The following is a 26,338-nucleotide window of genomic DNA, read 5'->3' as shown; positions in this document are numbered from 1 at the left end:
AGCCAGGCGCACTGTGTGAGGTGAGCCATAGTCATCCCTATTGTGCCAAAGTGCTTTCGTCTAATTAGCATGTAGAAGGCGCACCGCGGATAGTTATTACAGATTAAGGGTACAGGTCATGTTACACATGAATGCTGCTGTACCTTCTGGATGCACAGGGTTCACAAGTACAAGACAATCTTCTATAAGAGTCCTGGTGAATGTTAGGTGATGCTGATGCCTTTAGCAACAACAAGTGAAATAAAAAGTAAAAACATGGTCAGATGCTGGTCTGAAGAAATAGAAATTAATTTTTCTTTATCACAAGTTGTAGAACTTGAAACTTGATTGGGCAAATTATTTAGGAACTGAACTACATTACTGCTGTATTTTTCATAGATTGTTTTTTATAGTGGATTTTTACATATTAGACGTGGGGACCTCTCAACAAGAGTGTTCTCCAGATTTAGTGATAAAATTTCAACAGATTGACATGAGGATTTTTCAGGATTTTCTAAAAGAAAAACAAAGTAGCATATTATCTGCATAAAGACTTGTGGTTTCCACAAAATGTCTTTTAGCTAGTCCTCATAGACCTCGTTCTTTCACAAGGCTGCTGCTAGGTGTTCCCCTGCTAGGATGTATAGCCTTAGGAAGAGCAGACAGCACAGCTTCATTCCTTAAGGCAGTGGTTCCCAACCCATGTGCCGCGACACATACATGTGTCGCGGCAGCTTTGGGTATGTGTCGCGGCTCTCGGAGGGGAAGTGCAGTGGAGGGAGAAGAACTGTGGGCAGCGGCTGAGAAGGGGGCCATCTCCCCCCCTTCTCTCACCTTAGGGTGCTCTGCCTCCCTCACTCTCCCCTCCGATACTAACTGTGGCGGGCTGGCGGCACTTGGCAGTGGGCGGGACTTACCTTCCGTGTCGCTCCATGCGCCGGCCGGAAGTTCTGGCTCTGCAGCCGCTCCTCTCGTCTGGATCAGGCCAGAGTAGTGGCAAATCATCCCGCGCCGGCGACGAGACCAGGCGGGACAGAGACACGGAAGGTAAGTTCCGCCCCTCTGCCAGCCACCGCACTTCGTTCTAGATGGGAAGTTCGGATCTTTTCAATGATCCGGATGATTCGAATCGGATCATTGAAAAGATCCGGATCTTTGATCCGAATCTCGGATCATTTTACAAGGGAAGCATTGGGGGGGGGGGTGAAATGACTAGCAGGACAGGAGAAGGGAGAAGATGGACAGAGGGCAGGGAGTGGACAGAGATGGGAGGAGGGACGAGCAGAGAGCAGAAATGTTTGCTTGCACACAATACCCACATGCTGCAATCATATGCTTTACATGTATTTCACCTATATGCTCATCTGTGTACTTTGAATGCAAACGTCGCACAGTGAAAGAAAGCATTCCCAGAAGTATTCCCAGAAGTTACAGTGCAGCTGTTTAGAGCGAGTGCAGGAGGATCATATTGCGCTGCAATCACAGTGCCTGCAAAGTTACTGAGCTGTGCTGAGCCAAAAGCTTCCAATGTGTTCACTATGCACAACTACGGAACAGACAGCCTATAATGAGCAGCACATTATAGCCAGTATGTGTGCTCTACACATATCTGGCAGTGGCACCCATGTCCCCTCTACCTGTCTCCCTGCAAGGCTGGCTCCCCTGAGTCCCCTCCAACAGAGCGATCCATCTCTGCTCTGCTTCCAGGACCCCGCTGCCCGCTGAGAGGGGGCCTGTCACTCCTGGCCCCACCCCTTTTGCGATCCGAATCACTCATTTTGATGATTCGGATGATTCGACTCACAAAATAGATTCGGATCAAAGATCCGAATCGTTCATGATCCGGACAACACTACTTCGTTCCGGAGGAGAGAGCGAGAGCACCCTGAGGTGCCGCTCTCCTTCCCTTGCTCTCTCCTCCTGGGGGGGGGGCACCTGGCTACATATACTGGGCACATATCCCTGGCTACATATACCCCTGACTACATATACTGGGGACATATACCCCTGTGTAACGATTGTGGAATCGTCTCCGTGGTCAGCGCACCAGACGTGCGCTGACGCGGCGGATTTCCTCCACAAGCGTATTATTGCGGACACCCAGGCTAGGTGCTATGCACCCGCAGAGGGCAATTCCCACCAGCAGATGGCGCTGTGGAGTGCAGGTGAACACAGCCACTGCACAGCCACAGATGCCAAATGGGAATTGTACAGATCCGGGACAAGGTACAATCAGGCAGGGCTGGATAGCCCACAGGGAACAGAGCAAAGGGACAGAACCAATGTGTGCCCACCAAATTAGTCGCCACCCAGCGACGGCGAACACACAACGGCAGAAACGAAGTAGGAAACGCAATCGCAAGAATGGCGATTGCCAATAGCGACACAAGACTGAGCAGGACAGAGCACAAGGGTAGCAAAGGCACAGCAAATAATACAATAAGGAGATACGGAAAATAACAAACGCTAGCTAACCGCGAACACCGCACTCATTCGCAACAGTGCACGCGGTTATGCGTGGTCTCCACGTGATAAGCACAATAGAGACAAGCACGCCTAACTAACCATTAACAGACAAACATGAAACAGAGGACGCAAGGGCTTGCTTAACGGTTACCTCACCGAGCCTCCAGCAAGCGTAGCAGACAAGACAGACACACGAAAACAGGGACAAGCGAGAGATAGGATCCACAGCACTAGCGAAAAGTGGCTAGCGCAATCCAGGTACAGAGTAGCAGAACAGAAGGATCCCCAGCGCTAGCGAAAAGTGGCTAGCGCGATCCCAGAAGACAGAACAGAAGGATCCCCAGCGCTAGCGAAAAGTAGCTAGCGCGATCCCAGGAGACAGAACAGAAGGATCCCCAGCGCTAGCGAAAAGTGGCTAGCGCGATCCCAGGAGACAGAACAGAAGGATCCACAGCACTAGCGCAAAGAGAGTAGTGCGATCCAGAGAAGATAATAACAGAACAGAAGGGCCTACCAGTAGCAACCGCTGCTCTGGTTAGCACCCCACAGACAGACAGAACAGGCAATACAAATAATACAATCCTAACTAGACTAGGGAATCTGCCTAGCGCAGTCCCACGAATAACTCTAAACTAATCTTCAACGAGAAGTAGCATGGCTGACACTCACTAGGAGTGTATACTACAAACCCTGAAGGAATGACCAGCAAAGGACTGTGGGTAATCCCAACCTTTATACTGCCAGTCATCACAGGAGGCAGGTAGGGGATTTGCATAATGAATGTATGCAAATTCCTCAGCAGCAAGCTGCAGAACTGACAAAAGGTCTCTCTTAAAGAGACCTGCAGAATGCAGACGTGAACAGTGGTCAAAACACTGCCTGTCTGCACAGGCAGCTAAGCAGATTCTCACACCCTGACTACATATACCGGGGACATATACACCTGCCTACATATACTGTGGACATATACACCTGCCTACATATACTGGGGACATATACCCCTGACTACATATACCGGGGACATATACACCTGCCTACATATACCGTGGACATATACACCTGCCTACATATACCGTGGACATATACACCTGCCTACATATACCGGGGACATATACACCTGCCTACATATACTGGGGACATATACACCTGCCTACATATACTGGGGACATATACACCTGCCTACATATACTGGGGACATATACCCCTGCCTACATATACTGGGGACATATACCCCTGCCTACATATACTGGGGACATATACCCCTGCCTACATATACTGGGCACATATACCCCTGGCTACATATACTGGGGACATATACCCCTGGCTACATATACTGGGGACATATACCTCTGGCTACATATACTGGGGACATATACCGGGGACATATACACCTGCCTACATATACTGGGGACATATACCCCTGCCTACATATACTGGGGACATATACCCCTGCCTACATATACTGGGGACATATACCCCTGCCTACATATACTGGGGACATATACCCCTGCCTACATATACTGGGGACATATACCCCTGCCTACATATACTGGGGACATATACCCCAGCCTACATATACTGGGGACATATACCCCAGCCTACATATACTGGGGACATATACCCCTGCCTACATATACTGGGGACATATACCTCTGCCTACATATACTGGGGACATATACCCCTGCCTACATATCCTGGGCACATATACCCCTGGCTACATATCCTGGGCACATATACCCCTGGCTACATATCCTGGGCACATATACCCCTGCCAACATATACTGGGCACATATACCCCTGGCTACATATACTGGGCACATATATCCCTGGCTACATATACTGGGCACATATATCCCTGGCTACATATACTGGGGACAACTGGCTGTTTGTCATTATGTGCATTTACTGGTGAAAACCTGTCTCTTATTATGTGCATTTACTGGTGAAAAGCTGTCTCTTATTATGTGAATTTACTGGTGAAAAGCTGTCTCTTATTATGTGCATTTACTGGTGAAAAGAGGTCTTTTATTATGTGCATTTACTGGGGAAACGCTGTCTCTCATTACGTGCATTTACTGGTGAAAGGCTGTCTGTCATTACCTGCATTTACTGGTGAAACGCTGTCTCTTATGTGCATTTAGTGGGGAAACGCTGTCTCTCATTACATGCATTTAGTCTATGTGTCACGGAGATCTGAACGTTTGATTTGATGTGTCACGACTCCAAAAAGGTTGGGAACCACTGCCTTAAGGCCTCGTTCATATCATACTTGCTGCTGTGCTCATTTTGTGCAAGAATGGCATAGACAGCACTTCTACTGTTCCCATCATGTGCGCTGCGCAGCAGTGTGATGCGCTATTGTACTGCTGCATGCATTTTTTGGGAAGCGCATCGCTGACCTATCCACTGTAATGAATGGGATCCTCAGTGCATAGTGACGCAGATGGCGTGCAATCGTATGCGTTCCACAACACGCACTTCAATAGGTTGTTTGGATCCTTTGGTTTAGCAAATTTCAAGTATTTGGACTGATTTCTACTGCAAATCGATAATGCAAACGCTTTACATTTTTTCTATGTCATGTCATGCATTGTTATAGTGTGCCTGAAAATTCCAGTTCACTTCACTCAATGGAAACGCAAAAGCAAATCGCAACAAAATGCAGTGAATTCCTTAAAAAAAAAATTGAAACATTCATTTCAATTGAAATGAAACACAGTAGTGGAAAAGAGGCTTGCAAGTTTAGCTTTAAAGGGCTTGTTTATCTCTTCTCAGCTATATCAAATGCGTAAAGAGGGGAAAGCATCAGAACACCTGTGCCAGTTCTTTTCTGATGCACTCATCCCTAAAATTATTTGCCCCCACACATACAGTAAGTTTTAGTGCGGTTTTGGGAATATAGCCCTGAATTTGAGCCAGAGCTGGGACAAGGTCCTCCAGCATCCAAGGCTGAGACACCAAAGTGCGCCCCTCCATCCCTGCCACCCCAGCCATCACACACTGATTGCTATTAGACTAAGAAGCGCTACAGGGCCCACAACCTCCCCAACACCTTAATATCTAGTTATCTGGCTTACAGTCACTGCCATGTATCCCCTTTTCTTATTTCTTTCTGCTTCAAACACAATTAGGAATGACAGCTGAATGAATTGTGCGCCCCTCCTACACTGCGCCCTGAGGCTGGAGCCTCTCCAGCCTATGCCTCGGCCCGGCCCTGATTTGAGCACATATCTTCATTTAATTTAAGTCACTTTGCTTCAATATCTATAAAATATAACTATACATACAATATGTAAATAACGGTACAATGTATGCAATAATAAAATGAAATGACACAGATTGGCAAAAGGAAAACTGCTGGTCATGGTCATAGAGCTGGTAGGGATCGTGGATTTGTGGAATGTTCTACTGCACACCAGCAACCACTTGTTGAACTACAATATCACATGGTCCTACGTTGAATACAGCAGAAATCTACAAGAATTCCATGGAAGGCCCATTCAGCCACAGCAGGAAGTAAACGTAAACCATGTCCCTAGGGTACATTGAGGACAGGGGCAGCAGCTCTGAATATTAGCTGCTGGGAGCCGATCCTCATGAAAAGCACCAGTGGGGACATCAATTTATCAGGGTGTGTATACCAAGAATATCAATCACTCCACATTGGGTTACTGAACAATGCTGGGTAAAGCGCTGTCAAGGATGAAGTACTGTACTTGGTATTACTGCCAAGGGGGTTTGAGGACAACAGGGGACAACCTACTAATCTGCCACTACCACTGCAGGTGGTGGTAGATAACAATATAAGAAGGTAATAATGGGCACAAAGTGATTAGGGATGAGCACAGATTGGAACTATAGAGCAATTTTATCCTCCCCAGATATCAGAACTTGGCAGGATTGGAATGGGGCAAATCAGATCACCATCTAATGATGATTAATTACTTAACAGCTGTTTAATTATGTCGCTGTCAAGTATCAATTATTAAGCTTTTGAATCTAATTAGCACCACGCAAAGTTTTAGTTCAAAGCAAAAGACACTGACCGGGAAATGGATGTAGGTAGCAATAGTCAAGTAGTCATAGACATGTGGTGATAAGTAGACAACAACATGAAGGTATTTATAGGAAGATAGTGGCGGCAAGAATTGATTGGCAGGAGGTAATATGTGGGCTAGACATGGCAGCACTCACTTACTGTGCCAGACATGTTGCTTCTTGTTGCTGACTTTATGTGACTCTTCTCAAGTCTCAGCAGTGCATATCGTGGCTACTGTAGTGTAGGCAGGATGGAGACAGCTCATCCTCATTCTGCAGTAGTGAGAAGCCTGCTGCTAGCTCTGCTACTACCCTCTATTGACCCCACCATCAGTGACGGGCATCCATCAGCCAGTCTCAGAGAGGGGTTAGGAATCTTCCAAGTTCCACCAGCCATGTGACTTATCAGTTTGCCCTAACAGCCAGGCAAGAATGTACCTTGTGTAAGCTGAAGGCTGTAGGGGGAGAGAGGTCCTGGGCAATACAACAATGGTTTTAGGCACAAACACAGTTCAGCAAGGCATTCTGTACATTGTAAATATTTTTTTTTTGCAGTGATTTTTTGGGTTTAAAATTTCTGAGCCAGGCTGAAATAATATTCTAATAAAATCTGAATTTAATAAATACAAAATGTATACAATATAAATACAATATATAAAACACATGTAACCTAAGATATCAAAACATATCTTTGGAAACTGGTGTTGCCCACAACATTGTGCTAGAATTCTCTAGCCTTTCATAGCATGAAAATGTCTCCAGTAAAAATACAGTACTTGAAAGAAAAGGATTTTAAATACCCCTGTGGAGCTCACTGTTCTGGCCTCCTTGAAAGAGGCACAGTTCCATTGAAAATTGTTTTTATAGCTGTGGTTTTGCCATCAACACTGCCTAAATTGCACAGCCATTTTACCATTGACAGTGTTAAAAAATAATCTTCTTTTAACCACTTAAGCTCTCAGTTGTTTTCACTTTATGCATCCGAGCAATGTTCACCTCCCATTCATTCGCCTATAACTTTATCACTACTTATTACAATGAACTGATCTATATCTTGTTTTTTCCGCCACCAATTAGGCTTTCTTTTGCTAAGAGCTACCTTGCTGTAAATGCTTTTTAACAGTAAGAATAAGAAAAAAACTGAAAAAATTCATTATTTCTCAGTTTTCGGTCATTATAATTTTAAAATAATACATGCCTCCATAATTAAAACCCACATATTGTAATTGCCCATTTGTCACGGTTATTTCACCGTTTAAAGAGAGTCTGAAGCGAGAATAAATCTCGCTTCAGACCTCATAGATAGCAGGGGCATGTGTGCCCCTGCTAAAACGCCGCTATCCCGCGGCTTAACGGGGGTCCCTTCACCCCCAAATCCCCTCGGTGCAGCGTGGGAGCGCTTCCTGGTTGGGGCAGGGCTAACTGCCGCAGCCCTGCCCCACGCGCGTCTGTCAGCGCGTATCTCCGCCTCTCCACCACCCCTCTCAGTCTTCCTTCACTGAGAGGGGCGGGGGAGAGGCGGCGATGTGCCGCTGATAGACGCGACTGGAGGCAGGGCTGCAGTCATTAGCCCTGCCTCCAGGAACGACTAAATCTACGACCAAGTATTGCGGGGGTGGGTTTGGGGGTGAAGGGACCCCCGTTTAGCGGCGCGATAGCGGCGGTTTAGCAGGGGCACACGTGCCCCTGCTAACTATGAGCTCTGAAGCGAGATTTACTCTCGCTTCAGAGTCTCTTTAAATTATGTCCCTATCACAATGTATGGCAACAATATTTTATTTGGAAATAAAAGAGCATTTTTTTCCATTTTGCATCCATCACTATTTACAAGCTTATAAAAAAAAATATATAGAAATATTTCATCTTTACATAGATGTTTAAATAGTTTAGACCCTTAGGTAAATATTTATGTTTTGTTTTTTTTATTATTGTAATGTTTTTGTTTTTTTTTATTAAACATTTTATGTGGGTATTTTTGGGAGGGTGGGAAGTAAATAGTGTTTTATTTAGGGAAATATTTGTGTAGTGTAATTTTTTTTTACTTTTAGATGTAGTTTTACTCTTTGGCCACAAGATGGCAACCTTGAGTTTGTTTACATGATGTCACTCTAAGCGTACAATGTACGCTTAGAGGGACATAGAGTCAGAAAAAGCGAAGCTTCCGAGAGAAGCTGTCGCTTTTTCTGCGGGGGAGAGGAATCAGTGATCGGGCACCATAGCCCGATTCATTGATTCCTGGGCTACCGAATCCACGGCCGGGGGTGTGCGTGAATGCGCGCGATTAACCGCGGGAGCGCGCATGTCCTCCTTGACGTTTTTATATGTCAAGGAGGACAAAGTGGTTAAATAGTCAAATAAAGTGGACGTTCCATAGCCACCAACATGCTTTGGCACCTACTACAAAGACTTTCACTGAGAAAATATTTACTACTAGTAAAAAGGTCCACCTGTTAAAAAACGGGCGCTAGGTCACAGCCGCTACCCCCGCCCCGCAATGCGCACACATACGTGTCCCACTTGCTCGTTCCCCACCACTGTCTGAAGTATATGCACACAGGGAGCTGCTTGCTTGGCAGTTGGAAAAAGCTGTTATTTTCCACAATGCAATGAGAACCTCTGTGAACCACACAGAGCAAACTGTCAGATCTGTGAACTGCCCTGGCTGCGCACATGCTCAGTACAAAAAAGCCAGAGACACACAACCATTCAGTTGATGACGCAGGGACACTTGCATTTTATTGTATAGGATTCTGGTAATCTTTGTAACCTTCAATGGGGAGGTGACAGGTGTAGGGTTGCCACCCAGCAGGTATGTGGCCAGCACGGACGTTTTATTTCTCTCAAAAGCCGGGGCCGGTATACAATTTATACTTGCATGTCATCTGCCAGAAAATCCCTGCTGTGCAATCTAAGTCTTGAAACACAAAAGTGTCATTAATATGGAGGAAAGATCTAGCCAATAGCAGCAGCAGCACCAGCTTTCCACTAGCCAATGCTGGAGCTGCTGCTTGAGGCTATCCAATGAGGAGTGAAGGAGGGAGGGACACAATTTAGAAACGAAGCACCGAGCTACAGAACAGGGAAGCTCCGTGCTCCTTTATGATGTGTAGTGCATGTCTTCCTCCTCAGTGACAGAGCAGCTGCAGCTGAAAGGAGAGGGGGCAGAGGAGACCTGAATAGTTATCAGTAAGGTCAGCTCACATGAGTCATGCTGACACTGGCATGCAGCAGACCTGTAGTGTGATAGTGAAACATCACACAATAGAAAGAGGCAGCACTTTGAGTAAGCTCATCAGTGACTATACTTCTTCCAGTTCTTCTAGCTCGGTACTTCTTGTGTTTTTTTGCATTCTTGTCACTGCCTTTGAATTGCAGACAGACAAAGAACACTGTGAAGAAAGGACTGTTTAGTGTACATTACAGTAAATGTGAAGTGAGGTAAAATCTAAAAGACTGATACTTACTGAGGGACAAGGAAGGCTCTCTGGATCCTATAGAGCTTTCCCTGACTTCTCTTGTTCCCCTCTTCTCAGCGCCATCACTCCCGTTTAAATATGCCACCTAGAGATGCTTCAGAAGTACTTGTGTCCCCTTCCTGAGTGCTTCTGAAGACGTGCGGCTCTGTACTGTGTAAGAGAAGACAGGGAAGGGTCTAGAGTATCCAGAACCTTCCCTGTCCATAGGTAGGTATATGACTTTTTTTTTTTACCACATCACTTCACATTTACTTTAACTAGAGTTGGGTACCTGGGCTGTGGTTGACTCAGCAGAACGATGGCCCTACAACTGTTTCATATGCCTGTGCTTCTTATGGGGGCTCTTTGTCATGACATCTCTATTTACTGCAGTTTTTCTACACTTTTATACAATGCACAGTGTTAAAGTACACCTGACCCATGAAAAACATAATGAAAACACGGTGGGCTAGATTACCTTTTCCTACATGACTAGATGCAAGTTGTTTTCCTCCTCAGAGTCCCTCCCGGTCCACTTACCTCCTGAGTCTTTCTAGAAATCACTCTGAGCGATTCTAAACTGCACAAGAGCTAGTTTTAAGGGACCCTGAACTGTACTTAAAAACTGAATTTGGACCTACCTGGGGCTTCCTCTAGCCCACCATTGCCAGCGAGATCCTCCAGCATCCTCCTTTCTTCTCCTGGTCTGGCTGGAAGCTCCGGTAATTGACGACTTTGCTGCGACTGTCACGTCATCTCGCCAGTCGCTGTAAGCGATTCACTCTCCAGAGAGTCGTGCATGCGCGGGAGGCTTATGGCGACCGGCGTGATGACATGCAACTTCACGTAAAGTCGCCGATTACCGAGCCACCAGCGGGACCAGAAGAAGAAAGAAGAGGATGCCAGAGGACCTCGCGGGCTACAGTGGGCTGGAGGAAGCCCCAGGTAAGTCCAAATTCCTTTTTTTAATTGCAGCTCAGGGTCCCTTTATAGTGAAAGAAAGTGCTTTAGGCACACATGGTCTGGAACTTGTGGCTGTGCAGTTCTGAATCGCTCTGTGTCACTTGGGGGAACTTCCAGGCAAGTATTTGACTGACGGGGGAGATGTACAATAACGCTTTTAAGATTCCACTAGCAGTGCTGGAAGATTTCCTTCCTTGTATCTCTGTCTCCCTGAGCAAGCTAGATAGTTTTAGCATCAAAAGGTCCATACCTACGATGTAATTTTTGCAGCAACTTTTTTTTGTTCTGATCCCCATAGACCCCCGCACTAATTACTGCGATGGTTTAAAGACTCTTTCTCTCCCGTCGTTTGTTGACATGGTACACAATTGCGAAGATGGTATAGGGAATGCTCACACATCCCATATTTCCCGATACATCTTCGAGTGAGTATGTAGCTTAAGGGTACACTGCTGATGTTGCCAGCCGCTTAGCGAGTGATGAACGTGAATGCCTGCTCCATTCACCCCTCTGCGCCTAGATAAAGAATATAGAATTTACATTAAAGAGGACCCGAGCCGAAGCTCAGATACAAAAACACATACTTACCTAAGGAGTAGGAAGCCTCTGGATCCTAATGAGACTTCCTTTGCTGTATTTTCGTACTGGAGCTTTGGCTCAGGTTCACTTTAAAGTGTAAAAAGTGTAAAAGGCATAAAAAGTGAGGGGCTAAGGAGCAGACCAGACCAGCAGCAGACAAAATATAAAGGGGAGGGAGGAAGGGAGGCTATGCTGCTGTCTGTGACCACCTAATGGGGCTTTTAAAAGCACACTGAGCATCTTTTTTTGTCAAAAGAGATTTTTTTCTGAAAATGTATGTGCTATTTTGGATAAAAAAAAAGGTCGTAACAACCCCCTCCCACTTTTAGGCCACACCCCAAGCCGGTACTTTTTCACCCAAAAGGTGGCAACCCTAGACAGGTGTCAGGTGACTGCAAGTGAGTGCAAGGCAGTGCAATGAATCACACTCACTTGAACTTCCCTGAAAACACTGATCATTATAAAATCCCCCTACACCCCCTTCTTTGTTTATGATTTAACAGATGAACAATTGATTAAATAAGCCTCCCTAACAGTCCATAACACAGCTCATAATGGAGCCTGTCAGAAAAGATATGTGGAAGCAGTTGCTGGTTTGTCTTTACAGTCTTAAGACTATCATGCTTATTCTGGCGTAGCTACTCAGTGACTCACAGTCTCAGAGCAAGCATGCAATCAATGAAGCAATGGTATACCTGACTTACATACTTGCTACAGTTCAATCAGCAGTGACGTAAAGATGACACATAAAGGTGTGCTGACTCTCCAACCGGTTTTCTGTACCTTGTCCTGTCTAACCCTCTGTGTAGCCGTTTGAATTGTGCCTATGTGACTATCAGGTTCACCTCCATGCGTGTCCCTTGACGTTGTACATATATACATTATGATACTCAGAGTGGTATATTAAGACTGTATTGGGTAGGTGGCAAAGTAACTTCTCTCCCGCCCTATAGGCCATCAATCCTTCAATGGAGAATATGCAGAATTATTCACATGTGGTCAACATCATCAGTAGCTGTATGCAAAGTATTTAATACCCACCCTCAAATGTTATGTCCATAACTGCCCATGCGTAAACATATCGGTAAGATAACAACAGTGATAGGTAATACTGACAGATCTTGTATACTGCTTCCTCCCATGCCCTTCCTCATACTTTCACTCTCTCAATAAAATGATCAAATATTGGGCCTTCCTTATTAATAGATTATCCTTAAAGGGACTCCGAGCAGTGCAGAAACTATGGAAAGATGCATATCATTTTAAAGCTCTCTTTCTCCTCTTTCCAATGATATATAAACCGTCGCCCTACGCCTTTTAGTTTTCGCTATTTTCACGATCGAAATTGCAGCTTCCGCGATTTTGATCGCGAAAATAGAAAAAACTAAAAGGTGTAGGGCAATTATTTAGGGGTCGTCAGAAAGAGGAGAAAGAGAGCTTTAAAATGATATCCATCTTTCCATAGTTACATTGTATTACACAGGGCGACTTTTTCTCAAAGTCAGCAGCTCCATTCAGCAGAAAAAGCCGCCCTGTGTAATACAATGTAACTATGGAAAGATGGATATCATTTTAAAGCTCTCTTTCTCCTCTTTCTGGCGACATCTAAATCGTCGCCCTACGCCTTTTAGTTTTCTCTATTTTCGTGATCAAGAATCATGGCCGCGGCAATTTCGATCGCGAAAATAGCGAAAACTAAAAGGCGTAGGGCGACGGTTTATATATCATTGGAAAGAGGAGAAAGAGAATTTTAAAATGATATGCATCTTTCCATAGTTTCTGCACTGCTCGGAGTCCCTTTAAACTGAATGTTTTTTATCAAGCTGTCCCTGGTAGCCCACAGCCCTTAGAAAAGCAGGATATTTAGGCGCCCGTGTCTAATGAACAATGTGGACGCTGCCTTAGACGATGATGCAAATACAGGCTATTAGGCGGCGAAAACCGAAATTTGCATGGCTGATAAATATTGGTTTGAAAATTAGAATGTTATAGTTTTTGAAATGTATGTAGTTAGTTATCATTTTGAAAATTAGAACATTATAATTATTAGAGTATTATACTTCCAAACAAACAACACAGCGGGGGTTTTTAGAACCAAAGTCTTTTCTTTATAGTTTATTCTTTCTTTATAATCTTTTCAGATCGTGGACAAAGCATGTAGATACAAAGACCATACTTCCACTTCACATAAAAAAGAGATAGCCTGACACGTGTTTCCCAGCCAACAGCCGCTTCCTCAGAGGCACATCGTATACAAACATCCAACGGTCAGCGTAAAAGGCCCCACAATCTGAAGTTCCGAATAGTGACTGCACTCAGCGATGAAGCTGGCCCTATTGAATTGCATTATTAGAATTTTTGTTGTTTTGTATTTAACACCTTTTTTTTGAAAATTATAATTTTCAAGTTTAATTAGGATGTTATGGGCTAGGCATCAAGAAGGGGTGGGGGTGGGGGGGTTAGGGCTAGGCATCAGGAAGGGGATTTTAAGGTTAGGCGTCTGGGGGGGGGGAGGGTTCTGTGTGAGTGCCTACACTCGGCTCTGTTCCTTCACTCCCTCATAAAATATCTAACATTTACAAATGCTTTACTATCATTATTACCACTGTAAATATTTATTGTTTTTATTCGGTGCCCGATTCAGTATGGCGTTTATCATTTACACTTATACTGACTTCACCCATTGTTCCTCGCACCCCTTTATCATGCACACAGCCCTTAGCCCTGTAAAGTCGACTGAATTACAAGCAATACATTTGGGTAGATTGTAAAAGAAACAGTGCAGTGACAGTTGAAGTGATGTCCACATTACTTTCAGAGAGGCCACAAATGTGAGGATTACTGTGCCTTGCCCCAAGGTCTCCAGATAGAGCTGTGTTGCTGCCAGATTGGCTTTCAATTATTGTAGATCTTTGTTGTGGGAATCAAGTACCATTATCCATTTTGCCTCTAGTTCTTCCAGTGGGTGTTCCTAACTTTCTAATTTCACATTTGTGTTTGAAAGTAGGCAGCTAATTTACTTTGCAGAATAATTTAACATTTGTTTGACAGTTTTATCTCCCAGTTAGTTTCTGTGGAAGGGTTGGGTTGTGAGCTGTAAAGGCCCGTTCTCACTTGGGGCGATTAACAGCAATCGCAAAACATGTTGCCTGCAGCATTTTGCCGTAATTCTTGAGCGATCGTGGTACAGTGCTTGAACAAGCTCTGATCATGATCGTCAGGAATTGCGGGAGCGTACCGTGATTTTACTGCACTAATTGCGGTAAAATCACCCGCACAAAATGGTAGTGCCAATTGCTACCATTTTGCACTTTTAAGTGTAAATGGGCCCTAATTGGGAGTTTTCTTTAATTCATTCCAGTGAAGCAGTTCTGAGAGCTAGAGGGAGAAAGTTGTTCTTCTTCTGCACTGTCAGAACCATCTAAGATTTTCTGGATGTGCTGCTTGTGTTCATTCTGATAACAATAGGTAAGCTCCAGGGTCAAGGGAGAGAAAGTGTGCCACACTTGAATTCCAGAATTATACCAATATGCCTTGGCAAGAAGCGCCCATGCTCCTGTGGTGCTCACCATGCCCCTTAACTTATGTTAATTTTATCAGCTCGTGTAAACCAAACAATATGGCTGAGCTGGTAGATTTGTTTCTTTGAAGTTTGTGTAACTGAAAAACTTGTACCAATAGAAACCTCTTTAGTTCATGTCTCAAAATCTGCCAACACTGAATTTCAGTGTTGCACAGATAAGTTGGAACCATTCATAAAATGTTCATCATTTCTTTCGTAACACCTTGAGGAGGTGCTTGCAGTTTAACAACTCAAATGCAGATGTCTTCATTAAGCATGATGAGAGTAGCTGCTAAGTGCTAATCGCCATTAACAAGAGTGCTAATTACACCACAGTATAAGCTGCCTTGGACGACGGCTGTAAAGATATTAACCTTTGCAGCACTAACACATCCCGCCGCCCTAAGGGCTGTCAGGAGCGCTTACAGATATTAGGAACACATAGCACAATATTTCCTCTTTATATATAGATTAATGGATCATAAAAAGTAGAATGTGAAGGTGGAAATATTGTGAAAAGAAAGAATACTCCCAGGGTTCTAGGAATAGATCGACAGAGAAATTGAATGGGTCTTTGCTGACACTCAAGCATTAAAGGGACTCCGAGCTCAGAAAAAAAAGGAAAGTTGTACTCACCAGGGGCTTTTTCCAGCCCAGTGCTGGTCGGGAGGTCCCACGCCGGCGTCCTGGCTCCTCTTCTTCACCCCGCTCCGGAATGGCTGACAGGCCGCAGCCCGGGCGACACTCTCCTGAGTGTCGGGCTGCTCCTTCCGCATATGACGCGGATTACGTCACACGCCGGCCGCCTCGCGTCATCACGGCGGCCGGCGTGAAAGTACTGCGCATGCGCGCTTTGTTCGCGCATGCGCAGTACTTTCACGCCGGACGCCGTGATGACGCGAGGCGGCCGGCGTGTGACGTAATCCGCGTCATATGCGGAAGAAACAGCCCGACACTCGGGAGAGTGTCGCCCGGGCTGCGGCCTGCCAGCCATTCCGGAGCGGGGTGAAGAAGAGGAGCCAGGACGCCGGCGTGGGACCTCCCGACCAGCACTGGGCTGGAAAAAGCCCCTGGTGAGTACAACTTTCCTTTTTTTTCTGAGCTCGGAGTCCCTTTAAGGGTTTCAAACTGCTCACTCGAAAGCTATTCATGCTGTCCATGGGCAAGTATATCACAATGATGACTGCATGCACAGTACAGCAAAGGGCCCCTGTTGGGGCAAAGTCCTATGCGCACGCTAAGTCCCATAGGCTTTAGTGGGCACTTCGTGCGGAGCGCCCTGCGCTCTGTGCAGTGCGCGCGCAAAACTTTACGCGCAGTACTTTGCGCGCGATCACTACTTCTCACATTTAAACTCAGTTTAGACGTGATAAGGACCAGTGCTAACAGTTAGCACTGCTTTGTGAATCGAGCCCATTGTATTGGTCTTTCACATGGAATTCCAATAAAATTGATTCATGTTTGTGGCAGTAATGGGACAAAATCTGGAATACTGCAAGGGGGCAGAATACTTTTGCAAGCCACTGTATGCCTGCTGCTGTCATCTGTAGATGTCAGCAGCAGGCAGAAATAGTATTGTACTAAAATGCCTTTAGATGTTTATGGCATATGGATACAGAAACTCCTATAGATGTCCGCTGCAGTCTGAGGCCCTTTTTATACCTTCTGCTTTGCATCCTGTTGACCTTTCCTACCATCATCACAATGGCCATGAAAGCCAATGGATCAAGACACACGTCCCGCGATGCAATGCGACAGAAGTGATCCAGCTACAAAAGCTACAGTGCATTACCACGCACCACAAGCAATGAAAGTGTAGTTAGGCAGATGACGTAGTTTCTGACCAGCATATGTTCCTGTCCAGCAGGAACAATATTGAAAAGCTAATATTTTTGTGTGAGAAATTGGGCAGGATTTTGTGACATTGTTACAGAATACTAGCTAAAGGCCCCGTTTACACTTAATCAGTTGCTCTCAGTTATAACTGAAAGAAAACTGATTTCAAAGTAATGCCCATGTTTTCCTATGGCACCTTTCACACTTAACACGCTTTAACTGAAATCTTTTTCACAATGCACTGCTATGTAAAAAACGCATACCAACGCGTACTAACGCACACTAACACATAGCAACAGATTAAGTGTAAATGGGCCCAAACTCACCCAGAAGGACCTTCAGCAACAACTGAAAGTCAGAATTGAGATACTACCCTAATGATACAACCTGGTCCAAAGTGTTTAAAAAAAAAATGGTAAACCACCAACAGTCGACTTTAATGATTACAATATAAGATATTAACTAGATGGTATATGACTGTTTCAAGCACCACTCCTCCCCCTCCCTGCCACTTACCATGCTGGAGCCATGCTATTATCACCACCCCTGCCTGGAGCATATAGAACTGGATGGGCAGGTTGGATGGGGATGCCCATCGTGACCACCCATTCAGCTCTCTATATTATATACACAGAACTGGATGGGTCAGTGCCAAGGGAATATAGAGAGCTGGATGGGTGGGCTACATGGGCTGCTCCATTCAGCCTGCCCACCCAGCTTCGTCTGCTCCAGGGATAGTGACATCAGTACGGTTCCAGCATGGTGAACCACCTCTCACCACACTGGCACATTTAGACTTGTGTTACAAGACAAATTACAAGTATGCACGCATTTTAATTAAAGCAACGATCATCAGTGACAACTTTTCTCTTTGGTCCTTAATCCATAGACCATCTACTCATGGTCAGACCATGCTGAGTTTGCTACACAGGTTCCAAGTGGATGTATGCTACCCCCCATTATTAATGCTGCACACATTGTAGTGCCAACACATTCTACTGCTACATCTAGGCTTGTGCCTAGTGCTGTATCTGACCCTGTCCACACTCATTCCTTTTGTATGCTAAAGTGCTAATAAGATCTGCTCAGTGATGACAGCAGTGGAAACACACATTTTTATTTTATACAGTTATACAGAAAAAACAAGGACATGTTAAATGAAGATTAATTAAAACAGGATCACTACACTCTGCAACTAGTTTAGGATCAGTTTAAGCAGACAGTTTATACTCTTCCTACTGGGGTGACAAGCCAGAAAATGAGACTACAATTAATAATACAAATATACAACATAACTGATCAGGGCCCCACTGTAAGCTACCTTCAGCACATTTTACTGTAGGTACCGTACACTAATACTTAAATATCGCTACACCATGCTTTTGGAATTAGGGTAACTGTAATGGAACCGCTATGGAATATAAATGGGACATTAAAACTCTGAGTATAATAGGGATTATATGGTGAGCTCCTTTGAGGGATATTTAATGACTGGACTACATACTCTGTAGAGCAGTGTGGAATATATCAGTGCAACATAAATACACATTAAGTACAATTATTATTATTATTTAGTACTTATATAGCACTAACACCTTCCGCAGTGCTGTACAGAGTATATATCGTGCTGTCACTTAACTGTTCCTCAGAGGGGCTCACAATCTTATCTCTACCGTAGTTTTATGTCTAAGTATGTATCGTGAAGTTTATGTATCGTAGTCGAGGGTCAATTTAGGGGGAAGGCAATTAACTTATCTGTAGGTTTTTGGCATGTGGGAGGAAACCAACACAGACAAGGGAGAACATACTAAATATATACTGTATGTAAAAAAGTTTGTGAATTGTGAGAAGAAGCCAGGACAGCATTTGACATTCCTATGGACATCTAAAATCTGACATTTGTGTATTCAGATCTATACATCTGGTCTCAAAAGATTTTTGGCTCCAAAGATGGCGTTTGAAGATATTGTCTACCGTGTGTTGTGAAGCTGCTCAGCCAGAAACACATACAAATGTTTCTTCACTGTGACGCAGGTTTGCCCACTTGGCTAATGAATGTTCTAATATGCATTCATTAAAAGCTCAATGTTCTGAGTTAATATCAAGTAACGTGAGCACCTAATGAAGGCTCGGCAGCTAAATGTACGTATGTAATAGCCTCCATCAGTAAATGCAACTGCCTCTTCTCTAAACACTTCTCTTTCATTATCGTCATGCAGCTGCTAAATGTCGGAGAATGGTAAAAGGGTCCCCTGTGAATCCTGTCTCCCCCTCTGGAGCAGGCAGTAATGAGACTTTGTACTATGTGAGCCAGAGATAGGAGCCTTTGTTCACAGGAACAACGTGGTCCAATCGCACCAGCGGTAACATACCCCCTTTCATCCTGGATGGTAGGAATTTTGAGCCTTATCTCACAGCTCTTAAAATGTCATCAGTGCCACAAATTAGAAAGCAGGATTCTTGTCACTACTTTTAAAAAGGAACACCATAATAATTAAAAAATTAGTTTCTTATTTTAAAACTGGTATACTGTAGCTGAGTATCATATCTAACAGGACACAACACTCAGGTCCCACGGTGCAGCGTGTTCTCTGCTATACTGCTGTAAGTAATTGGGGTGGTCACGTGGCTTAGTGTAATGGAGGCATGGCATACTCACAACATTTATCAGAATGTGAGATGATTGTTGGGTTGCTTATTAGCTGTCAGGGATGGACAAACGTGTTCGCCAGGAAACAGTTCCCAGCGCTTTACAACTGTGGAAAACACAAATGTTTCATTAATTTACGTTTGCATTCCCCAAAATTTGCATTTGCATTTAACATTAAAGTCAATGGCCCCTGACTTTAGGGGTTAATAGCAAAGTTGCCATACATGCTAGAATCACCAAATTAGCAGGGTATGTTAAGGAGAACAGTGGAAACAAGGGGAAATATTCAAATGGACCTTGCGGTGCTGGTGCCTAACCCTTAACTGTACAAGAAGCACATTGACGTTTTTTAACAGATGCAAAAATGGGTCACTAAATTAATCAAAGGGATGGAATGACTCACTTGCCAAGAAAGATTAGACAAACTGAACGTATTTAGCTTGGAAAAAAAGGTTACTTAGGCTCAATTCAACCCCGGTTCTCCAATGGCCAGAGGGAGCAAAAAGTGCAGAATTTGCTCTGGGGGTCTAGTCCATTATAGTCTGGAGGCAGATTACTTTCTACCTTGGGCTTTTATGGGCAACGCATCTGCTTGTGCAGGTCGGGACATTGTCATCCACTGACAGATCCAGGGCCGTAGCTATAGGGGGTGCAGAGGTAGCCACTGCATCGGGGACCTTGGGCCCTCAACCACAGTATTAGCTCTTTATTGGTCCTATGCTGAAAATATTGACTTCTATAGATGATTAGAATAGCCGTGATCATTAACACACTGTTTCCCATCCCTTTCTTCCACCTCTGACACTGTGGTTGTCCTTGATTGGTTTTGGTGTGGCGTATCAATTGTTATGTATAGAGAACTTGAGGGGCCTCAATGCAAAACTTGCACTGGGGCCCACAGCTTCTTAGCTATGCCACTGGACAGATCTGTTGCAAACTGACATGTGTGAACAGGTCCCAATAATAACATAATATCAACTGATCTATGTGAGGGTGCAGGATAGAAATGTACCTGTAACGTTTGAGGAATCGTTTCCATGGTCAGCGCACCAGACGTGCGCTGACGCGGCGGAAATCCTCCACAAACGTGTAATTGGGAGAACCCAGGTTAGGTGCAATGCACCAGTAGAGGGTAATTCCCACCAGCAGATGGAGCTGTGGAGTGCAGACGAGCACAGCCTCTGCACAGCCACAGATGCCAGATGGGAATTGTACGAGCAGGATCAAGCAGGGCTGAATAGCCCTCAAGAGAAATAGCACAGGGACAGACAGAATATGTGTTCACCAATCCAGTCGCCCCCCCAGTGACGATGAACACACAGTAACGGAAAGAAAGCGAGAATGCAATCGCAAGAATGGCGATTGCCAACAGACACCAGACTGAGAAGGACAGAGCTTGAGAGTAGCAAAGGCACAGCAAACAACAATCAGAAGATAAGGAAAATAACAAACTAGCTAAACGCGAACACCGCACTCATTTGCAACAGCGAACGCGTTTCAGCACGATCACAGACAAACAGGTTGCGTAGACGCTTGCTAATCGGTTGCCTCACACCAGGCAACAGCAGGCGTAAACACAGGACAAGACAGACAGACAGCCAGTAGCAACCGCTGCTCTGGCTAGTACCCCTAAGGTAGAGATACAGAAGGAGGCACTGCCACTACCACTAGGGCAAGTGCGATCCAGACAGATAAACAGAAGGGCTACCAGTAGCAATCGCTGCTCTGGTTAACACACCAAAGGCTGAGATACAGAAGGATGCACTGCCACTACCACTAGGGCAAGTGCGATCCAGACAGATGGAGCAGCCAGCAGCAACCGCAGCTCTAGCCTACACTCCCAGACAGACAGAACGATTCCCCGTCGACCACCGCTGTCGAGACACAGAGACTGTACAGGCAAACAGATAATACAATCCGACTGCACTAGAGGGAATGCCTAGTACAGTCCCAAGAATTACTCTAAGATAATCTTTAACAAACAGGCAAGGCTAACACTCTAGGAGTGTTTAGTAGTAACAAACCATTAAGATGACCAGTCAAGGATTCTGGGAGAACATGGTATTTATACTGCCAGCCTTCAAAGGAGGCAGGTAGGCAATTTGCATAACGAATGTATGCAAATTCCTCAGCAGCAGAGCAGGTCTGAAACTTGCAAAGCAAAGACAGGTCTCTTTTCCAGAGACCTGCAGCCCTCAGACTTAAGGAATGGTCAAACAGCTGTCTGTCTGTGCAGACAGCTGAGCGGATCATTACAGTACCCAATTTTTTCTTTTTTGTCATTTGAACTTGATGGAGGGTTATCTTTTTTTTTCAATCAAACTAACTATGTAACTATGGGCCTGATGGATGAAGCAATGGTAAAATTGTGCACTGCAATATTTTTGGTGTAACCCTTTTTTTATTGATTTTAATTTTCTCTCAAAGCATCAAGTATAAAGACTTATCCTTAAATTGTACAAGTGGGGTGATTACATTTCCAAAGGGTCCAAGACCTCTTACCTCAGGAGGGTTAGTGGGAAGAGCCTCCCACACTTAAGCAGTTTATCAAGGGGACTGATAATTGGGTGAGTAAGTTTCCCAAGGGTTCAAAACCTTATGATATTTGGCTTCACTATGTCTAAGAGTGGCTGTTAAAAACTCCATAGCCTTAGTCCAGTTAACCTTGAGCATAATTTCAGACATAAAAGGTGAGGCAATGTTTTTCCATGGAGAGGCGATGTTAAGTTATGTAGCTGTCAGAATATGAGTGATAAACCACATCACATATTTATTAGTCTGTTGGATGGGCTTGCTTAGTAGCATGGTGAGAGAGTCAAGGAGAACTGCGATGCTTGTAACTGTCTTAGGGCCTGTTCAGACTATGCGCGTTCCTAGCCGTTTTCAGAGAACGCGTACGGGTATCAAAAACGCATAGAAACGGCTCCTAATGCTTTTGAATGGGCTAGTTCACATGTATGCGTATGAGACGCATACGTTTCTTATCCGCATTGCTGTATGCAGTTCTGTGCATCACGCATAGAAACGGACGCAATGAAAGTCTATGGACGCGTATCAAAATGCGGTTCCCATAATTCTTTTTTTTCCCCTGGGTCACGTGTGTGTGCAAAACGCAATAGAAAACGCATTAGAACGCAAGAAAAACGCATGCGTTTTTCAACTTGCGTTTCTTTGATTTTATACGCGTGCTTCATACGCTGACAGTCTGAACAGGCCCTTAATTAGAGTCTGTACCCAGAGCCGTTGGATTATTGGGCAAAACCAATAAATGTGTTCTAAACTCCCCACATTACAACACTCCCTCCAACAAAGGTCAGTAGAACCCAGATATATTTTGGAAATAACCTGGAGTCAAGTACCACCTGCATAAAACCTTATATATGCTCTCCTTAAAGGGACCCTAAGCACTACACGAAAATAAAAACTAGGACTTACCTGGGGCATCCTCCAGCCCCCTGTAGCCCGTGAGGTCCCCCAGCATCGTCCTTGCCTCTTTGTGGTTTCATGGTCTGGTCCGGTAATCCTGCGACTTCCAAGCAAGTCACCTGTGTACACTCCCAAAGTGCGCCCGCCACGTCAACATGCCGGGTGCCGTTAGCCTCCTGCATGCACCTGCATGCGTGATACAGTGTTTAGAGAACTGAACATGCGTGAGGATGTGACAGGCGCTCTTCTGGAGCGCGCACAGGTGACTTGCTTTGAAGTTGCCTGATTACCCGACCAGACAGCAAGACCACGGAAGAGGCGAGGGTGATGCCGGAAGAGCTTGCGGGCTGCAGGGAGGCTAGTGGAAGCTCCAGCTAAGTCCTGATTTTGATTTTCGTGCACTGCTTAGGGTCCCTTTAATTGGTGTACACAGATGTATGTTTGGCAGTCTCCTATATATCGTCCCAATCTTCCCTGGGATAGAGTGTAGAGCACTGCTTCCTATTTGGACATGTAAGAATGTTGTAAGACCAAGGTGTTCGATTTGGTATGATATAAATTTGGGAGTTAAGACCCTTTTGATGCCCCTTTTGATCACTTAGATATTCAAAATAAGTTATATTCCATGAGAAGTTGTGGAGTAAATGAAATCTTTTCTTCTAGAACAGATCTAATAATGAGCTTCTCTGTAAGAGGGTCTGTCCATTTACTAATATTAAACTATCCCAAGTATACATCAGTCCATAAAATCATATGATGTGCCTGGGGGGAATAGAGGGTTCCCAAGAATTGGGAAAAGCAGGGAGGGTGAGGATCATATATGTGTTGACAAAATGGTAGCACGCCAAATATGTAGGATGAATTTAATGGTAGGGAGTAGAAGGAGGTGGGAGGTTCTGGGGGAGGGATGGGCCCATAACAGTGAAGCAAAGGAGATAAAAGAGATAGGGTAGATATTTGTTACCTCAATTAAGCTCCATTTACTAAATACCTTTAGATTGGACCATTCCGAGAGTTGTCTTAGGCCTGGAACCCACTAGGAGCTCTTTTCTAAATGCTTTGTGATTTGAAAAGATCTTGCTAATGTAATGCTATGGGTGTGATCCCACTAGAGCAGGGGTCCTCAAACGTTTGTCGATCAAGGACAACATTCTTTGGACTGCTGGGGGGCCGGAGAATACATAAAGTGATGTAGAAAAACTTTATATTGAACCTAGGTATTGTAGACAGTGCCTATTAACATGGGCAGCCCTCACATCTCCCATTTATCTAGAGCCAATATTATGCTACCAACACAGCATTTGCAGATAGCATGCCCCCCAACACGGCTTTCTGGCTTCCATGTGTGGAAGGGTGGTGCCAGCACTACTATGCTATATGTGGGTCACCATTATTTATAAATGCAGTGGGTGACATCTATAAGTAATCCTTTTTGTGTTTGGGGGGCCAGTGAAAAAGCCTCAGGGGGCCGCATTCGAACTGTAACACAAATGTAAAGTAAGCCTCCAGTGTAGTGGTGGAGCTTATCCACAAAGTTAGTAGGGAATTTAGTAGTATAAAGCATTTGACTCAGGTGAGGTTCCATTTCTTATGACTTGTCAGGATACAAGAGACTATATATACAGACTTTGGTCTATTCCCATATATGGCGGACTTTCCGAGTACAAGAGCAAGTGGGGGGAGACCAAGTAGATTGTACTGGAGTAGAAGGTGCATGCCCCAGACCTAGCTGTTCCAGAAACAGAAGGGCATCATCCATGTCAGACAATGTATGGGCTGTTCTCAGTTGAGTATGAGTCTAAAAGGAAAGCCCCATTTGTATGGGTTTTGGACATCTCTGAGGAGTTAAGGATTTGTCGGTCCTGTTTTTTTGGCCACAGTAGTAAGAGATAATTATTGTAATCAGATAGCGTATCTCTTTTGTCTCATAGTAGTGCAATCTGACAATAATATCCCTTGGCCTTTCAGTGCCTTTTGAGACTATCGCTCTTCAAGGGACCTGTGTGCCCTGTCCATGTTCCATAACTCCTTTGGTACATCAATTGCAACAGATTTAAAAAAGTCAGTGAGGTAGGCTAGAATCTGATCAGCTGTAACTGATATGGAGACCCCCTTGACCCTTATAGGGACCCTGAGCAGTGTCTTAAATTAAAAGATTACACTTATCTGGGACTTTCCTCCAGCCCACCGTAGGCGGCGAGGTCCCCTGGCGTCCTACTAGCTTGTCTCCGTGTGCTCTTCCTGGTTCCTGATGCATGGTGTCATCACACCGACTGCTTCACGTTATCATGGTGGCTGGCGTGACAGGTCTGCGCACGCACGGTTTTCTAATGCTAAATCATGCATGTGCAGACCTGTCACGCCAACCGCCGTGATGACGCGAAGTGACCGGCGTGATGACACCATGCGTCAGGAGCCAGGAAGAGCCGGCCCGACATCCGGCCCAGGTGTCGCTTGTAACCGGGACCGGCGGAGGCACACGGAGAGGAGCCAGGACGCCGGGGGATCTCACCGGTAGGCCTGGAAGAATCCCCAGATAAATGTAATCTTTTCATTTAAGGCACTGCTCAGGGTCCCTTTAAGCTCTGCCTCTGCTTCTTGTCTTCTAAAGCCTCATGTGCGGTACATAGGGATTTTAAATACGTTAACATGATGTGTTGCTCATCCTCCAACTCTCTCTGCTTTTGTGCTAGCATATCCACCTTTTCCTCTAATGCACTGGTGCGCTCACCCAGGCCTGCTAGATATGCTTTCAACTCTTTCGCAGGAGATAGGAAGACATGCTGCAGAAAGTCATATATAGTGTGACAGTGTTTGTAAAGTGCTGTTTCGAGGAGGGCATAACTTCTGGCTTGATACTGGCCTGCAAAGGAGCAGTGTGCTTTGCGTGCTCCGGAAAGTGGGAACCATCTTGTATTCCAGGGGTGTGAAGGAACCCATCCATGGTGCTCGTCTGCCCAGCTGCTTTACTGGGTCCATTTGTGGGAGGGGATAGTGACTGATCCCGATCAGAGACGTGCTTCAGAAGTGGCAGGACGGGACTGAGCAGCTGATTATGTGTGGCGGTGGGACAGAGCTTGAAGCCTAAGTGGCCTTATTAAAAGAGCTGCGAGTGCGCTCCCTGTGCTCTGCAATATTTATGGTACTAATGGCAAGGGGGCAGTGTGTGTTACCCTATTAGAGCAATTTTACAGCTGCTTTGTGCATCAGGCCCTATGCAACTATCTGTTGACAGTTTGAATTGGTTCTGATTCTGCAAAACAGACTAACAAAAATGTCCATTTTGCATTCTGATGGGAACTGAGTTTTACAGGCAATCTAATTAACATGTATATGTACATCCAGAGTCAATATAAATTATGGAAAACTAGCTTTTTATCCCTA

General features: G+C 44.9%; 1 protein-coding gene across 5 annotated transcripts in view; it reads left to right on the top strand.

Moving 5' to 3' along the window:
- KIRREL3 (kirre like nephrin family adhesion molecule 3) overlaps nucleotides 1–26,338 on the top strand; it is a 1,384,273-nt gene that overhangs the window by 1,146,568 nt on the left and 211,367 nt on the right. The gene's annotated exons all lie outside the window — the stretch shown is intronic.

Source organism: Hyperolius riggenbachi, chromosome 6, assembly GCF_040937935.1.
Source record: "Hyperolius riggenbachi isolate aHypRig1 chromosome 6, aHypRig1.pri, whole genome shotgun sequence".
Classification (NCBI taxonomy): Eukaryota; Metazoa; Chordata; class Amphibia; order Anura; family Hyperoliidae; genus Hyperolius; species Hyperolius riggenbachi.
Note: the sequence above shows the minus strand (reverse complement) of the source record. Positions and strands in the feature narration are given on the sequence as shown.